Source organism: Falco punctatus, assembly GCF_963210335.1.
Source record: "Falco punctatus genome assembly, chromosome: 8".
Taxonomy (NCBI): domain Eukaryota; kingdom Metazoa; phylum Chordata; class Aves; order Falconiformes; family Falconidae; genus Falco; species Falco punctatus.
The window spans coordinates 46,685,792-46,703,926 of NC_137588.1; the positions used below are offsets into that span (position 1 = coordinate 46,685,792).

General features: G+C 40.7%; 1 protein-coding gene across 6 annotated transcripts in view; it reads left to right on the forward strand.

The window, feature by feature from the left end:
• LOC308068795 (uncharacterized protein) overlaps positions 1-18,135 on the forward strand; it is a 185,376-nt gene that overhangs the window by 104,426 nt on the left and 62,815 nt on the right. For 5 of the 6 annotated variants that reach the window (XR_013930129.1, XR_013930130.1, XR_013930131.1 and 2 more), the window contains exon 1: positions 1-18,135. This exon is cut by the window's right edge. The exons of the other annotated variant lie outside the window; for it this stretch is intronic. The gene's annotated coding sequence lies outside the window, so the exon portion shown is untranslated. 6 annotated transcript variants of the gene reach the window in all.

The window sequence follows — 18,135 nt, forward strand, 5'->3', positions numbered from 1 at the left end:
CCCCCCCCCCCCCGGTTTCTGTCTCCTGTTTTGCTCTCAGATGCTGGTAGAATATCTGAGCTCTACCTGATACACTGAATTGATCTGGAATTCTGATCCACAAATGTTGGACCTGTTGAGTTTCAACACTGAAGTAAAAAAGATTTGCAGCTTTAGAGTACGAAGTATGAAAGAGTCTGCTAAGCACATTTGCTTATGAAAATGCTACGGTCTACTTTACTATGGAGCCATCAGAATAATTAGGGGTGAGTGGGTCAGGAAATTTGATCTGGGCCCAGGTCTGGCCAGGTTTGAACTCTAGAAGAAGGAAAATGTCTTTCAAAAGTGAACACATTACAGCATTTTGTATGGATGAAGTTCCAGAGTTCCAGGTATTATTTAAGAGTCTTTGTACATTGGTCTGCGGACAGTGAATCGAAGTATTTCAATTTGGTTTGACACTGTAATAGCTTGCATGAAACTCAGCTATATCCATAGCTACGTCCATAGCAATGTCCATGTCCATCCACATACAGTTATTTATATGCCGTGAACCTCTTGCTGCATTCCCAAGTGAAGAACCATTTTGCAAAATTCATACTGGGAAGGAATTGAGGAAACTGGTTTAAGTTTAAAATAGTATTCCATCTTCCTTAATTCTTTTTAATTCAGTTTAAGCCTGGAAAATATGACTGGACTGACCTTACAGTCAGGTTTGGAAAAGTTTTATTACATTCTTTCATCCTAAAAGTTGTTTTAGCCAAGCTTTATTCAATAAATACTATGATGGTCTGATTCTAAATACTTTCTACAAAATGTTTATTATCATTGTTCTATAGTATTATCAGTAGTGGTATTCTATTGTTTAAATATATTGGGGTTTATTATCACTGAGTAATTTTTGCTGGACACAGTGAGCCTTAAACACAGATCCCCTTGGCTGAAAAGTGTTGAACCAGGGCTCACAGGGTGAGCTCCTCAGTGTATTTTCGTGTATCTCTGCTGGGACCTCTATGCCATGCTAAGCTCAAATGAGAAAGTGCAGCTGAGCGGGAGCAGTACTAATGTGTAGAACTTCTTGTTTTATTCCTGTGCCCATACTAGTTTGTGCTGTAGCAAGTCCATGATGTATCAGCAATGATCGAAGATTTACTGTTCAAGTAATGGTTAGAATTTGCAGTTTGATACTAAGGCTTAGGTTGTTGTTGGAAATACTAAGATCACTTTCTTTTGTTTTTGCATCCTATATATTTTGTCAGAGCTCTCTGATTTGTTTAAAGTATTCTGTAGGTGATTTTCCTTGCACTGCTCTTGTGGGTTGCAAGGGGGCTTGACCAAATCATCTGTCCAGGCTTTTGGTGTCGGTTGGCAAGGTACCATGGTATAAACCTGCATCTGAGATCCATTTTTTGGCATCATTCACAAAACTGAGACTAGAGGTCCCAAGAAAGGCTGTACCCCCACAGAAGCAGGAAGTGCCAGAAATCTCATTAATCTGACAGTCCCACGGTTTTAGCCTTATTTCTGGAGTAAAAAGCATCAGATAAGCTTCAGTCTTCTGCAGCTCACCCATCACTAGCTCAAGTATCCAGCATACAATGTATTGTAATGACATGTGTCAAGTTTTCCAGAGGTTTAAAGTTTAAAGCAGATTTTCTTCCAGCGTAAAATAATATTGCAAGACTTTTTTAGGTGAATAGGACATTTTACAGCATGATGTTATGTAAGCTTAGTCAACTTTTAAAAACTCTTTTCTGAAAACCAGCAGTTTTAAAAAGAAAATCGGAGTCCTGGAGTAGAGGCAATATAATCTGACACGCTTTGTTGCAGCAGCTGCTTGCTTTGTGGATAGCTGTATTTGACAGGTTTTTTTCTATTTTCCTTTGCCATTCTATTTTTACATCATCACCACTTTGCTTCAGTTGGATGGATCTGTCAGCTCAAGCTGTGCAGATAGCCTGGCCACAGCCCAGCGCCCAGCTGTGGGCAAGGTGGGCTCCAGCACCAGCACTGTCTGCTGACCATCGCTGGTTGGCACCTAGGGGCTGGTGTAGCTCCATGCTCTCCTGCCCTGTATCTCTCAACAACTCCCCGTTCTCTCTTCTGGAAGCCTCTTGGTAGCATTTATTGATGGCTTGATGGCTGCTGTACCTCCTCCATCAAACCACACGGCTGGCAGGTTGACGACAGCTGCCTGTGCATAGCCAAGCGAGCTTCAGCAGCACAGGAAGAAGCCTTGATACCTAAGAACATATTATTTCTGCCCATTTTACATCAGACCAAAGGTCCCTTCTCCAAAGCTGGCTGTTAGAAAGGCCTGAAGAGGAGCGTCAAGACAGGGTGAGTGTACACATGGCTGCTTCTTCCAGCCTCCAGCTGCACTCTCTTCCTGGACTGTACGTGGTTTCTGCGTATGCACTGGCCCTCTGTGGGTTTCTCTTCTGTAAAGATGTCCAGAGTCTTCTTGAAAAGCAAACTGTTAGCACCCTTCTTTTCTGAAGGGCTCTGAGAGAGAAGGGAAGTGCTCAGCTAACCACAAATTCCTGTTGTCTCACAGGAGACACACTCAGATCTGGGAAAGTGAGGACACTGATGTTGAAGGACGTGCTGCAGAGATATCAAGACTGATGAATAAGTAATGAGCATGAAGCAGTCGGTGTGAAAAGAGGCTTAATAAAATTTTTGTTGTGGGATCTGGCTAGGAAGTAGCAAAACTTTCAAAGAAAATAGAAAGTTTTATAAATAAAATAAGGCTTGGGTAGGGTCAGTTAGGGGAACCAGGGTCAGCAAGGTTCAGTAACTCCTGCCATGAGCCTGGTGCATTTACCTACAGAGCAGGAGAGAAGGTTGTGCTAATCCAGCTAACCCAGAGTTGGCATCACCAGCGTGGCAAAATATCTGCTTTGATGCCTGCCTGCCTTGCTGACCTCTTGAGATACTGTTCTGGTCTTGCATGACTGCTGTCTGATTGGAGTTCTGATCCCTTTGCCTTACTGTTGGCTAATGTATTTTTGCTGTTCACAGCTTTTCTTCCCTCACAGAGATTTTCAAACCAGTGGGTTGCAGTTGTTATACCTCTCATTTCCCATTACTGCTTTCCCCACCCATGGTCATACATCACCTTTGCAGTGGTTGACGTGCTGGGTAGAAATCCTGAGGGGGCAACTGCTCAAAAGCCTTCCTGCCCCGGGGGGCTTGGTCAAAACACGTCTTAATTTGGAAGATGACTTGCGCCATGGGTTTAATATTTGTACATACGACATGTTTGTGAATTTAGTCTCTTGTTAGTCATGATTTTGGCTTCTAGAATATAATTTTTATTGGCTGGATACCAGAGCCGCTGTTGAAGGATAGTTCTGGTTCTTTAACTATTGGGAGCAGCCGTAGAATTTCTTTATTATAACTATAGGTTTCTCAAAATATTTCAGGACTAATATTTTCCATGTTCAGTCTAAGATAAATTCAACATCAAAACAAAAAGCCAAACAATCTGGCTTATCTGTCATTTTGGAGATGTCTGGGCTAAATCCTCCCATAGTAAAAATGGACATTGTTCCTTTCGGGTGACAAACCAGCCGCAGTGGAGTTACTTAAGACACCGAAAGCTCCAGTTACCTGTTTGCTGGGCTCCCAGTGGAAGGGCAGTATTTGTCTGGCTTGGGAGTTACACAGTCAACTTTGTTCAAATCTGTTGGGTGTTTTACCTCTCGGTGGAAATTAGAAAACAAGGATGAAAAAGAATTTTTTCACTAGATCTGAATTACAAACCCTCAAAATTTTTTCTGGCACGTTTATCAGTTTATTTCCCTTTAGTTTCTCTGCTTCATCAGCGTCTAAGAATGCTGGAGATGGAGAGAGAGTGGATTTGGTAGCTGGTTTATCACATCCTTGTAAATTGGCTTTGAGTGCTGTGAGACACTTGCATATAATCCTAACACAGAGGATTGGACTTGAAAGACTGGAAAAATTTCCAGATATTTTTGTACATCTAACACATCTTTGCCAATCTCTGTACCCCGAGTGTGTCATGGCATGGAAGCACTCCAGCTATTTCTGTCTGCCCTTAATATTTTGTGCTTCATGAACCCTTATTAATTAGGATATTAATTTCCATATGTAGTTTTGGAACAATGCCATGCTGTGAAGGAGCTTTTTCTCACATGCCATTATTCTGTGGCATTATTCGTGTTCACTTAACCCACACTCTGATGCTGTTTATTACAGTACATGTCAGGTAGGGCTTGGGAAATTAAAGTTTTGGCAAAGAGAACAGGGGCTTTGTGAGGTTTTGGATAGCATCAGGTTATTTCTTAAAATGCTATAGATGCAAAATTAGCAATTTTGGTTTCTGTGTAGCGAGTAATTTGTGAACAGATTTTCATTTTTACTGCTGTGGTGACATTTATCAAGAGAGTGTATGCAAATGCACTCCGTGCTAGCAGTTGTTCATCAAGGGTGTACTCTGGCATTTGTTATTTGTTATCTAGTGCATGTGACCGATTTCTTAAACAATACTGGATTTGTTTCTTCTACCTGACTAGAGAAATGAGCTACTTCAGTACTAGAGTAACAAAAGGGAATCAAAATATAACCACCTATTTTATGCAGAGACAATAATCAAATTCATAAAGAAATGTCCCTAGATGGCTGCACTCATTGGTATCGGCAACCTTTCCTCAAAAATGTCTGTGAACAATAACACATTTTTCTGCAGGGCACAGATTATGATGTGAAAATCACTGCTTTTGTCTGTCTCACTGCTGGCTGCTGATTAAGGGCACCAATTAAAAGCAAAACTCTGTTCTTTATGTCAGGATTACATTCAGAAGTAAATTACCGTCTGAAGACCAGGGGTGCTGTAGGGTAGGCTGCTCAGTTTTGGGATCTAAAGTTGTCACATGTTTGTTACTTTGATATAAAGACCACTTTGACTCTGGGGCAAACAAGGGTGACATCCTCTGCAGTCACTGGAGTCTCAGCTCATGTACGTCATGATGGAGCTCGGTCATTGCTGAGCAGCTACAACCAGAACTTCTGGATAATATAAAATTTGTTAAATTTTAATCTCAGTTTGGCATGTTGGAGGGGGAATTAGGTGCCTCTTTGACTTTTAAATGATCTGAAGAGGAACGTAGTTGGTACAGGTGGTAAGAATTACTCTTGGAGTCCTCAGATATTCCAGGCACACATCTACTTTTATTCCTTACAAACATATCCCTGGTGAGAGGGATGGGGACATCAATTAACAGGAAAGCCATTTTCCACAGTAGTGAAGGATCTGAAATGAGCCTTCTGCAGATTAAGCAGAACAATCTCCAGAGGTTTTGCCAAACAAATTTTTCAGATTTCTTCAGGATTCTAGTCATGGCCTGTGATCTGAAACATTTGCCAAGAATTCAGCAGAAAGAGAAAAAATACCCCAACTCTAAAGTTTTGAACAGGGAGGTGGTTTGTGGGTTTCATGGGATTGCATCAGAAGTCTGATCTTCCCGGCAAAAGATATTCTCTTTGCAAACAATGAATCCCCTAAAACCACAAATGCCATGAAGTCAAGCAGCGTGTGGTTTGGATATGAGCAGGCCAATTTGTCAACTCTCTTTCATTCAAAGAGAAGGAAATAATGAGTGGAAAAACATTGAGATAAAAAAGAAAAACCTCAGGATATTTGCTCCAGATTGATCCTCCCAAAGTAGAACATAGCCTTGTTTTTACTCAATGGAACTCCCCTGTATTTGTACTTTAAATGGTACTGCTAGGTGATCTGAATAATACATATTTATAATGTATGGTTATTTTTGACTGGCACAAGGAGTGTTATTCTAGGTAATACAGTATTTTGTGGGAATTTCAATTTTGGTTTAGAATCCAGTCTAAATATTGTGATGAATTTCTAGCAGATAGCCTCAATAGACACATACTGTCTACGAGGTGAAACTGCCGTTGTGCAGCCAGGAGTGACGGCGCTTGGCTGTTGCCGTTTAGATCCCGTAGCCGGGACCGAGGACTTTGAGGCATCTGTCCCAATATTACTGTGTCATTCTAATTGGTCACAGTATATAAAATTATTCTTTGAAGCAAAGATTTGGTTTTTTCTTACTATTGCTAAACATGCCCGACACCCTCCCTTTCTCAACAGAAGTTTTAAAAGGATTCACAAAAGTATTTAACAGTTTTATATACTTAAGTTTTGGCTTCTTTGTTCTTCAGAAGATAAAAGATGGGACTTCTAAAATATTTCAGTCTATGGAAAAGAGCATTGCCCCACCTAGACAGTACTTTCTGAAGAGCTGATGGGTGAAATCTTGGCTTAATGAAGTTATGGCAATAACAATAATATTTAGGTATATGATAAGGATTTCATGAAAGGTGCACTCCACAGGGAAAAGCAGAATTTCTTAGTGGTTTTGCTAAGATGGAGCCAGGAAAGCAGCTTTTCATTCTAAAAATAAACTGAGTAATGCAAGTCACGTTATTCTCCGTGTGCAACAGTGGTGATTTCAGTCTGAAAGGTCTTTTTGCTGTCTCTGAAACCGAAATCTTCAAAGTCCTTCTTGCTGAAAGTCAAACTTTTCATAAATAAGCAAAGCCATTGCAAAGGTGAGCATCACACTGCAGTTTATTCTCACAGTTGCTTTAACTCAGGGAATTCCTCATCTTGTTGTTATGGGTTTGCTCACACTGACTCTCTTCTTGGTACACCAGGGGTACTTTGGGGTCCCAGCAAACATCTCAACAGCACGGGCTCTGTCCTAGCACTGCCAGTTCACCAGTAGAAATGTCACCTTTGAAAGACATAACCTGTGTTAAAGACATTGGGTTTAGCTCCAGGTTTGTTAAAGATAAATCAAAACAGAAACTCATCTCTAACAAGCCAATATTTCAAAGATATCAGGTATACGGTTCCTGGATTTAATTTTCCCTGGAAAGAAGCAAACTAAGATGTCAGCTTATGAGTGAAGGTAGACCTACAAACCATTCTCCTTCACTGTTTCAAAATTGCAACAGCCTGGAAAAAGGGATCGGAGACAAGAGAATAGTAAGTATCACTGACTAACACAAAATCATACCCGAAATGTTTTTCCTCTCGAATAAAATAACTAAAGAAAACAAATATGTAATCCATCAAGTAACAGGCTAGCTGGCGACTTTTGTGCCAGCACTGGCTTGTTCCCACTGGGTTACTCCAAGTATCTGAGGCCCCCACATTTTGAATCCAGTGCAAACTCCCACGCAGGTTGGCTTTTTGACTGGTTTACTGAAGAGCAGAGAGCTAGAAGGTTAGGTTCTCCAACAATGGGCTGTAATGAATCTTTGTGCTCTGTGTATTGGACATGGAGAGAGAACATGTAACCATCAGTCCTGGGTCTTGGAAACCAAGGACAGAATTCATGCTAGCTATAACAATTAATTGTTGAACTCCTGTGAAAATCCAGTAAAGAGGCAGAAATGGATGTAGCCCAATTTCTCTATACATAATGTTTGTGTTATTTAGTTCCAACTTAAACAATATCCCACCCAGTTTCTGAGCAGCCCAGAGAACATGGTGATGACTCAGTGGAGGGTAACAAGAGGTCATCAGACATTGATTCAGTAGCAGTGTGGGGATGAAGACGAGTAAAATGCGGGAAGTACAGTGGTTTATACATGAATGTGGGTGTAGCAAAGGTACAGTAGAAAAGTGGAAAGTTGCATTATCTTTGGGTTGCCCCCCTAAAAGTTTGTGTGTAGTTGCGGTCAACAAAACAACAATGGAGAACAGGAGGTTCCTCAGCGTGCATTGTGGTTCTGTGCCATGCTTTTCCTGTCAGTGAGGCTGTTGACAGAAGTGGGCATTTGGTGGTTTTCCTTTTATCCCTTCAGATGCAATAAAATTCCAAAATCAAAATCCTGCTCTCATCTGTGCAGTACCAGAATCCCTAGCTGAAGGTATGAGTAGGGGGTCACGTGGCAATAGAGGAGAATAACAAACAAACAAACAGACAGCCTGGCCTTGAGATCCCAGGCCATGTTGGGAACACAAGTAGTTAGCAAAACTGTGTACATCATTATCAACTGGACAATTCGGTCTGCAGCAGTTGAGACAATAACAGATATAAAGCTTTTGGTGCTGCTGGTTGTCTCTGAGAGGAGTCGCACCGCAGTCACCACCACCCATTTGACTGGTGTTGAAAAAAGGCCTGTGTTTTCTGAATGTGGAAAATCTGTTTGGGAAACACTGATCCCAAGAAAATGGCCAAATATGACTATGTTACTGAAGTCTGAGGTTACCTACCACATCAGATTTCTTTTCAGGGAATGTGTGTGTCCTCCCTTTCTCCATTCCATGATTCATGGAGGCTGAACTTCTGCCTTGAATCCTCCTCTCTCTCCATATTTCCAATCCCTTTTTTTACTCATACTCCTTCCATTCCACACCTGTTTCCAGAACCAGGCTCTAACCCAGCAGGGCCGGAGGCGTCCGGTTGACTAAAATTCAGGTTATGAGCAAGCTCCAGTGGAACAGACAGGATCTGTCCTTTTTTCCACAGGGTGTAAGTCATGTCTAGTAAGGAATGAAACTCCAAGCTAGAGTGTGTTCAGGAGATAAAAGGGATGGGCCCAGCCCAGTTAAACTTGAGATGGCTCAAGAAGTGTCTGAGCCACATCCCTGTAATTCATGCGGTATGATAAGTCAGCACAGTACATAATATCCTTCACTCAGGCACCTGCAAGTGCTTTGTTTTGAGTCCAGTAATCCCAAATGCTGCTCTCAGATAGCTGGGTTTCATCCTTTTCCTTTTTCTCAAAGAGAAATTTGGATTGGCTCGCTCTTTAATTTAAACCATTTGCCCGTTACAACTGCTTTTACAGGCACAAGTCTCTGGTTTCACAAGACTTTTTAAATCACAGATACCTGGTGGAAGTACATGTGCCGCAGACATATGGTCCTTTGCTCTGTGTAGCACGTCTATCGGTCAGCTGGTTGTCCCAGTTCTTCCAGTGTCAGGTGTCTTATTCATACTCCTCTCACACTTACTGTCCTGACTTAGTTTTCACTCATAATTTCTTATCCGAAACTGAGAAGCCCAAGACAACCAAGATCTTAATGAAAACCAGATTATTAGCTACAAATGAAATTGTGGACTTGAAAGAACTGGGTGCGGGTTACCCTGCAGGTAGCAAATGTTGAGCTGCGTACAGAGCCTACATGGGTGAACAGTGGGACGGTGACAGGCTGTGTTTCTTTTCCTTTTGCCAGCTGTTCGTGAACTGCTGGTTTAGGACAAGGCGTAGCCATTTTTCATTAAGCGTCTTTTGTTCCTTATCTGTTCTATCCTTCTGATTCCCACAGTCATGAAATTGTTTTCTTAAGTGTGTTTGTCTTAAAGTAAGACTCAGGACGTGCAAGGTGGTGTGCATACCCTTAGCAGTGAAGACCTTATAATCCAAACAGACAGGACAATTCTCTTTACTCCATTTACATAAAGTTTAGGCACCATGAGAGTGCAGCTTGTTGAAAGGAGGCTGTGGCAGAGCCAGAAACAAAACCCAGGTGGTGTGCCGTCCCAGCCAGCTCTTCACTCACACGCCTCCCTCCCAGAGCATGTTTTGTTTGTATCCCTTTCCAGTTTTCAGTGCAGAAAGATAAAAAGGGTGGGATTCACCTCCCCTCACTTTAGAAATCTGAAAGTTAGGAACTAGTCTGAACTAGTTGTTTGGTTTCCCTCTAGAGCTGGCACCTCCAGGAGGTAATTCAGCCTGTCTTGGAGCATGTGGGTTAAATCACCTTCTGCAGGGCACTCAATGTCTGTGACTGCTGGCAGAACTGAAGAGACTAGGTACAGCCACATGTCCGACTCCTGGGTCGTGAGGCTGGTGATGTAACTGCCACAGAGAAAACAGGCAAGTGGGAATGGTCCGTCTGTTCCCATAGGAGCTGCTGGGCTGTGGCTGTCTGGTAGATGCTATGCAGAGGGATGCCTTCTGCCAGCTGAGCTGGTGAGCTCTCATCAACACCCCAGGACCACCCCAGGCTTTGCAGTGATTGTCATTTCATCAGAAGTAATGTTTCACCTAGTAGTTTTCTCTCACTTGTTTTCCGAGTGAGGGAAGTTTTAAGTGAAACCAGATATGTATGCTTTACCTGCATAGCCAAAGCTCCAGAATTTATAGCCCAGCACCTTCCATGTACTTTAACATTTGGGTGGGTGGGTTTGTGGTGTGTGAGAAGAGAGCAAAAATAAACATAAAAACTTACCTACATCCATAGCTATTTTATAGTGAAGTGGCGGTTGCCACTAGATTTAGTTGGGGGTTATTTGTTGATTGTTTTTTTTTTTTTTTTTTAATTGTGGAACCAGGGAGTGTGTTTAGCATGAAACAGGGAGAAGGCAGACATTTTTCAACAGTCTCAGAATGCAGCCAGGGAAGCTCTAACACAAACCAGAAAAAGTAAAAACTTCCCCAAACTGGGTACATTGTAAGATGCCATCTGATTGCATGGCTGGCACATCAGCAGCAAATCATCCCATTTTCACTGACCTTGGAACCAACTTGGGGCAATTTGCGTGAAAGGATAAGAGGTTGTTGAACAGTTTCTTAAATTATCAAATGTCTTATATATATTTTGTTTCGGTATCAGGCATTGATACAGGGTTGTACACTAGGAAAAGCTCATTCTACATGCCCCCCCTTTTTTATACTTTCCTATCTGTAGCTGCTGTTGGCTGGGCTGCCTCCCAGACTTGAACCAGGATGGCTCTTCTTATTGTCTACAGTTTTTTTCTTCCAGTCTCTTATTTTTTTTCGTGACAGCTAATAATAGAAAAAACAAAACCACAACACTTCCTATTTCAACCCTTGACAACCGTTCAAGGAGTCTCTTATTTTAAACTCTGAGTGTAATGTTTGTAATGCAGCTTCACCAGTGCAATGTCATGGGTGGATGACACTATTTACAGTTTATTTCCTTTACCAGTATTTCAGGGCAGTTTCTCAATGATCTACTTTGAAAGAACAAGACTCCTTAGGAACATAACATTTGAGAGTTTGTAGGTGTCAGTAAGTGTCTTTCTGTTGATTTAGCTCAGGTTTGGTGAAAACCCAAGGTTTGAAATTTTGGGTGGCAATTGGGACTAAGAAGACTGGAACAGTGAAAGCTGTAAAAGTACAGAAAGGTGGCGGTCAGCCTAACCCCATACTCTGTCTTACAAGAGTGCTAAATGTGCTAATTGTTGAAGGATGTGTTTTCCAACATACAAATTTTCTGTAATTTACTGTAGGGTTGGGGGGGGGATGACGATGACAGTAGGTATTTTAGCTTTTTAGTACAGTTAGAATGCAAATATTTCTGAATACCTACTGCTATGCAATTACTGTCACCAAAACCTGGTACTTGAGCAAACCAGAAGAATTTAATGTGGAGGAAAAAAAGCTCTTTGTAATTAATCATTCCATAAAACATGTTAAAATATCGTTTTTATTTTTTATTGACAAGAACAGGAATATTGAGATACATTTATTTTACGATGCAAGACTGATATGGATGTTGTTTTGTCTGCAATGTCAGTTTTGAGTAATTCATCCTATTTCATCTGATGCGTTATCTGCATAGAAGGTAGGAGGATGGGACACACAAGCTCCAAATTACACATAGAGTTGTAATACTTCTGCTACAGCTTCCAGTGCTTTTACAAGGAGGCACATGCTAGGTCTTCGATTGATTTCACTTAATCAGTTCTACATGAGTTCAAGTGACTGATTGCGGCAATTAGAAACAGCCCAGCCCTGAATCCCACCTGAACAACCTCATGGTGAAGGTCAATCTTGCTATCTTCTCATTTACGTAATTAGTTGCTTTGGCACAGTGTTCACTGGAAGGACGCTGCATGAGTTCTTTGGACAGAGGCTCCAACATCCAGTGGGCAGCACATGCTGGTAGGAAGAGGGTTCCCTTTAGCAGTGGAGTCATGCCACGTGTCCGAGAGGAGAGCGCAGTGATGGCCACTTGATGGAGTCATACCAGAGAAGAGAGAATGGATTTACGCATAGAAAAGTTGCTGAAGATGTGAGTGGGTGACAGAAACAGTAAGGAAAGGATCTAAAGGCAGTGGAGAAACCAGCTTGTGTTATGAGGGAAGGTAACAATTTACAGCCATTGGGTAAGTTACTGAAAGGAGAGAAGAGTGGTTGAAAAAGATGCAGTGAGCTTTTGGAAAATACCCAGCAAAATACATGGCAGGGTGGAGGAGAGAGATAGATGTAGAAATATGAGATTGGACAGGTGATGCAAGTCCACCGAAGAAGAGGAAGATGGGAAATCAGCAACACCAAAGTAATAGCTGAGTCTCCAAGATTTATCAATGATAAGCACCTGATTTGCAAATTGCATCCGTTTAGTTGCTTGCACATTATTAACCCCATGAAGCATAAGGTCAAGTAGCTCCCCTATAAATTGTTGCCTGTTTTCTGGGTATCATGTTTTTCTACTGTACTTCCTTGCTAGGTAGTATACCTTTGAAATCAGCCATACAATTCAAGTTACAAGTGCTCTGAAAGAACTAAGAGACGATTTGTGGAAGTTGCAAGAAAGGGTTCGAGCATTTTAAATCCTGACTTCTGTGATTAATCTCTGACTTAAGTGCATAAATTTGCTCTAGTTTCTGGCATTGAAATATCAGAAGAAAAAGTACCTGGAAATACTACCAAGAGAGTAAAAACTCCTCATGCAAATTATTTATATACATACAGGAGACTGCTATCAAGCAGCGAATGCATTCTTATGTGAAAAGCTTTTTCTTGTGTCTTCACATCTTAGTTGGGAATAAACTAACTCAGAGGGCAACAAAAATTGTTTAACAAAACTAACTTAGCAAGTAAATTATGTACATTTGAACAATTCTTCACAAACAGACAGTCAGATCTTCTCTGTTCTTAAGCTTACGCACACTGTGAAGGGAGATTATAAAGACTAAGGAAAAAACCAACTGATCTGATCACATTCAAAGGCATAATTCCCCTGAAGCCAGGATTTTACCCTTTGTTTATTGACTGGAAGATTATTTAATGCTAAGTTTCTAATAAAAATGATCCATCTTCTTTTTTTCCACTCTCAAAAATAAACTAGAAAAGCAACAGAAAAGGAAGACACGTTTTGGGCATTCTTTTTATGGAATTCTGCTAGGCAGCTGTATGAAGGTTGGGTTTATCAAAGTCCCATAGTCAGATGAAGACTTAGGGGAAAGGTAAAGACCAAGGATTTGAAAATTGATTCGCTGACATTCATGATCATCTGTTGGATGGTGAAGTTTGTGTCATGAGTACTTTTGAACACAGTCTGGATGCAGTTAAATTTTTGGTCACAGGAGGAAGAAAATGTACGCCAGCAAAAATTACTTAGTGTTGTTTTCAACTGGTTGATTCGATGAGTAAACAAAAAAGTGAATCTAGTGCTGGATAAGCAGTCAGGATCTTGAATACGATCTAAATATCTATGAAAATATTCTAGACGTGCTTCTGTTACCTCCTAAAGAGATTCAGCTCACAGTGAGCAATAGTGCTTTTATTTCATAACAATATATCTGTATCTCCTCTCAGTTCACCATTTCAGTCCATCAGTTAACAGTTGCAATAAGGTAGTCAGTTGACAATTGCTAAATATTTTCTGTATCATCTTCCCCCAGAACATCCTGCTTTACTTTCATGTCCAAACCTACTGAGATACTTTGCCAACTCTGAGCTCAGTAGTAAAATAAAAAAAAAGATATTTGATGCACTTGACATTCACCAGTGACTTGTTTTTTTCCCCTTCATTATTTTCCCATTATAATATGAAGAGATAATTGGTTTTAAATTTTATATTTGTATATTTGAGAATATGGCTGGTGCTGCCTTGTCCTAAGTATTCCTCCCAGGAGCACAGAAGACAACAGTCGTCTGCACGAGCTGTGGAGAGTGAGCTACAAACGGAAAATGAAACAAACTAATTTGTCCAACTACAAGTGCCAGCTGATATGGATAAAACCAAGAAAGACCACACACACACACAGAGTTGGGGCTTAGTCTTGCAATCAATAGAAGCTGCACATGCTGCACATCTTTTGAATTGTTGCCTGTAGATGGGACAAGGGAGATTTTTTTTGAGAGTGCCTAACATTTTGGGTCATAAGCTGAGCTGATGTTTGGCACTTGCAGCCTTCCCTGCTCATAGCTGTATGGATCATTAATCAGAAGTTGAAATGTTTGCTGCCAATTTTCAGCCTACAAAAGGATGTTTAAAAAGGTTGAATTGCAGAGGTCCTTGGAAAAATCTTTGCTCATCCCTGTGATTTTGTTTTATTGACATTTCTGTGATTTTTGTCAGAAGGAAGGTATGAGGAATGTACAGCCCGTGCCCATGAGCATCCTTACCTTTCTCTAAATAAAAGCTGAAAGATGTTTCAAGCTAGAGATGCTGTTAGGCACTCTTAAGTATGATTTTCTTTTACTTTTGGTTGAAGCTCTGATTATTTCCTTTTCCCAAGCATAAGGTCAATGTAAAGCAGGCAGACGTTCATATTAATACATTAATACAGCTATAGTATTTCATTGTTGCCATGGTTTTGTGTGTGTAAATGATGATAAAGCAACCACTTACATTGAAAAAAAGCAGTTAATCACTAGGCAGGAGGCAGGCACCACTAAAGAAGTTTCCCTGGTGTAGGTAGTATTTCTTACTTAAAAGCAAGTTTTATTTGGCTTGTGTGCAGAGCTCTGTCTTTATAAACTTTTAATCTCAGAGCTGTCAAACCTTCTTTCACCTGGAGTTTTACAGTAAATGGAGAGGGAAAAAAAAAAAAAAAAGAGAGAAAGATGCTTCTTTGTAGAAAAGCAAGCTTAGGGGACATAGTTCAAGGTGAAAATCTAGCAGTGTTGTTTTAGTAACATTGACAGAAACTGATTAACATGAACTTTTCTGGGATGGTCGTGACAAGCTGCAGCCAAAGACTTGAGAAGATAACTAGTGTAAATCCAGGATCTTCTAGGAAACTCCTAAGGTGGCCTCTGTAGCGCAGAGAGAAAGGACAAGACAAGCAAAGCGAAGTTGTGTGGAGACACAGCACTGCCTCATTGCACTGGTGAGCAATTTATGTCACGTTCTGCACAGAACAGTTCTTTAAGTAAACCAGTTCATTGCAACATTTTTTTCTTAACCTCTTCACATACTTTGCACATGATTGTAATGTAAGGGGGTGGTGAAACAGTTCTGGCTTGGTATTCCTATCTTGTCCTGCAATTGTATTTCCCAGACCATGCCTCTGTTTACGCAGACTTGCTGTGATCCCAGGCTCACTTCTGGATCTCAAGCACCTTGAGTTTCCATCCACCACCTTAGTGCTCATTAGCGTACATTACAAATGAAGCGATTTTTCTAGCATTAACAGCAACTTTGCATGTGTTCAACGTGTACATAGCCTCATTAAGCTCTGCTAACCACTGTCATCATCCCTGCTAAGAAGCAAGAGAAAGCTCACTGGTAATTTTGCTCCTGTCTGTGACCCTGCTCAATCATTTAACTCTAAACTTCTGTGTAAATGTACACAAATGCAACTCCATGATGCATATGTGAATCATTTCCTATACTGTACCTTTGAAGTGGTTGAAGGAGTGCAGATGTCAGGTACCCAGCAGAGGCATTAGCAAATATTATGAGGCTTTGAGGGCACTTTGTGTTTCCTTCTGAGAATGAAAAGCAACTTACTGATAGTCCTCATAGGTCTCTGAGCTTGTCTGTGGTTCGGGTGATAGCTAGCCTTTGCATTTTAAAGGTTTATTTTGCATGAGTGGATGAGGGGGAGAATAATTGTCAGTGGATGTTAAGCAGCCATAGGCAGAAATAATCAATGGCATGATATGTATGCCAGGACTCCAGGCTTGACCATTCTCCCAGTGTTACAGAGGTTGAGATCCAAGGTTTAAGGAATGGGAAATCTTTTATGTGACCATGCAAGGCGCTTAAGGCATTTCTTTTAATTCAAGAGGTTGACTTAGAAGTGTTAGCCATACTTTATATGGCTAGTAGTGCCCAAAGCCTTAATCCTTAGGAACTATGTTACTAAGTCCTTTCTGAATCTGTTTATAATTTTTGGCCTCCATACAACTCTCTGAAAGGTCCAAAGTTTAATTACATTTGCAGACAAACAGTCAAATATACCTTCCTTTTGTTTCTTTTAAATATGGCAGCTTATGCAGTCTCACCTTACAGAGAAAATAATCTCACATGGATCCTCACTTCACACAAGAAGCTAAAATCCCTGGAGACAGCAGAGGCTGGTTGCTGGTGAGACCTATTAGCAGAAGCCATTTTTTAAAAAAGAAAATAACAAACAAAAAAACCCCTCATTTGCTTATTTTCATTTCTAAGACACAGAGTTTAGATTTTTGCTCAGGAAAGCATTCAGTGATTCTGCTCTTGCTCCGTCTTCCACTTTTGCTGACTGTCACAGAGTAGATGGTAAAAAATGTTACCATAAGTGTTCAGAAAAGTTCCTGAAACAGGGACCAGCCCTTGAACTTCTCTGAATGGTGATCAGGGAACTTCTGACATGTGTAACACAGGGGGATGCCACCAAATCACAGAAGAGAGGGAATAACGTGCAGCAGTAGTCTATTTAGAGAAGGTGGTCGCTTTTTTGCATTCATGAAATGTTTGCAGGTACCTTTTGATTTCCATAAGCTATTTAGCAGATACATTCCTGAATCAATCCAGGTGGATTATTCATGAGTGTCTTTGCTATGTTGTTTCGCGGTGATTGACCAAATTACTCACAAGATGTCCTTTCTTTGGCTTGGTTAGAGGAGTGTACTACTTATAAGATGAATCTGGTGTACACAACTTAAAATTCATTTTCCATGAATACTCCTGTGTATGATTTTGAAATAAGATTTTTATATGCATTTTTGCCAGTAAAACTCACTCGCTTGAATGTTAACTGAAAAGAAATGCAGAAAGGTTTAAACAACTTCATTTGCCATGTAAAATCACTATTTGTGGATATGTACTTCAGCGTTATTAGCCCAACTTTACTTCATCCTTACTTCATTCTGAACAACGAACAGAGTTCATACATGTAGCTATGATCAGGTTTTTCAGTATTTTTTTCTATTATGGACAAAACATGGAAAAGATCTGGACTGTTTTTGAGACACCCTACTACTGCTGTTCCCCTTGTAGAGAAGATACCATCACAGTGTCAATAGCAGCATGGGCAGCCTGATGGACAGAGACATGGACAGACTGATAACGAGCTCCTGATTGTCTGGCAAGCAGCCAGGAAGGAATCACTTCTCAGCAGATGCTCCGGGGAAGGTCAGGGAGGGTTTTACTTTACGACTCCAGCACCACTTAGATGTTACTGAAAACACACTCTGCCACTTCTTACTTGGAACATCAGATTTCACAGCTGCAGTATTTCCCAGGTTCAATTTAGTCATTTTAGATAAGCGGTTAAGATGCAGAAAATATATCTGTGAAAAGAAGCAAATGCAGAAAGTGATAATGCTACAGCTTTTCTTTCTAGGTAGGAACATACTCATCATCCCATGTTTTTGTGTAACAGCTGATGTGCCTAATCTGCTTCTGGATTTATAATCAATAATTGAAAGCCAGAATATGTTTTATTTTTTCCTTTTGGGTGCCTGTGAAAAATGTACTCATACTTACCAGCTCAGCCCGGTCCCAAGACTGTAAAATATTCAGATAGAGGTATATTTACTAATTTTATTTTTATGCATATATTTAATTTCAACCTTGAGGTAGTGAGTACATCTGGTAGCTAGAAAAGAGGTATGAAGGGTGGTAAGGAGAAGAGTAGCTTAGGTTGTGGGAAACACAGAGTCACTACACAACATTTTTGGAGCAGGCAGGAACACAGATAACCAGCATTTGAACAATTTTGAAAACCAATTCCAGCGTATTTCAGGGCTTCAGAGCTAGGTAATGGGCAAAGACCATAAAGCTAATAAAAGGTGGTAAGGAGGGACAAAGAGCAAGAGATTTAGGTAAAGCACTCCTGGGTATCAGATCTCTTGTCTAGATGAATAATGCATTATGTGTGGTCTCTGGGATGGGCTAAAGGCAAATTAGAGATTGTGGGTTAGATAAAACATATATAGAAGGATTGTTTGTTAGGACATATG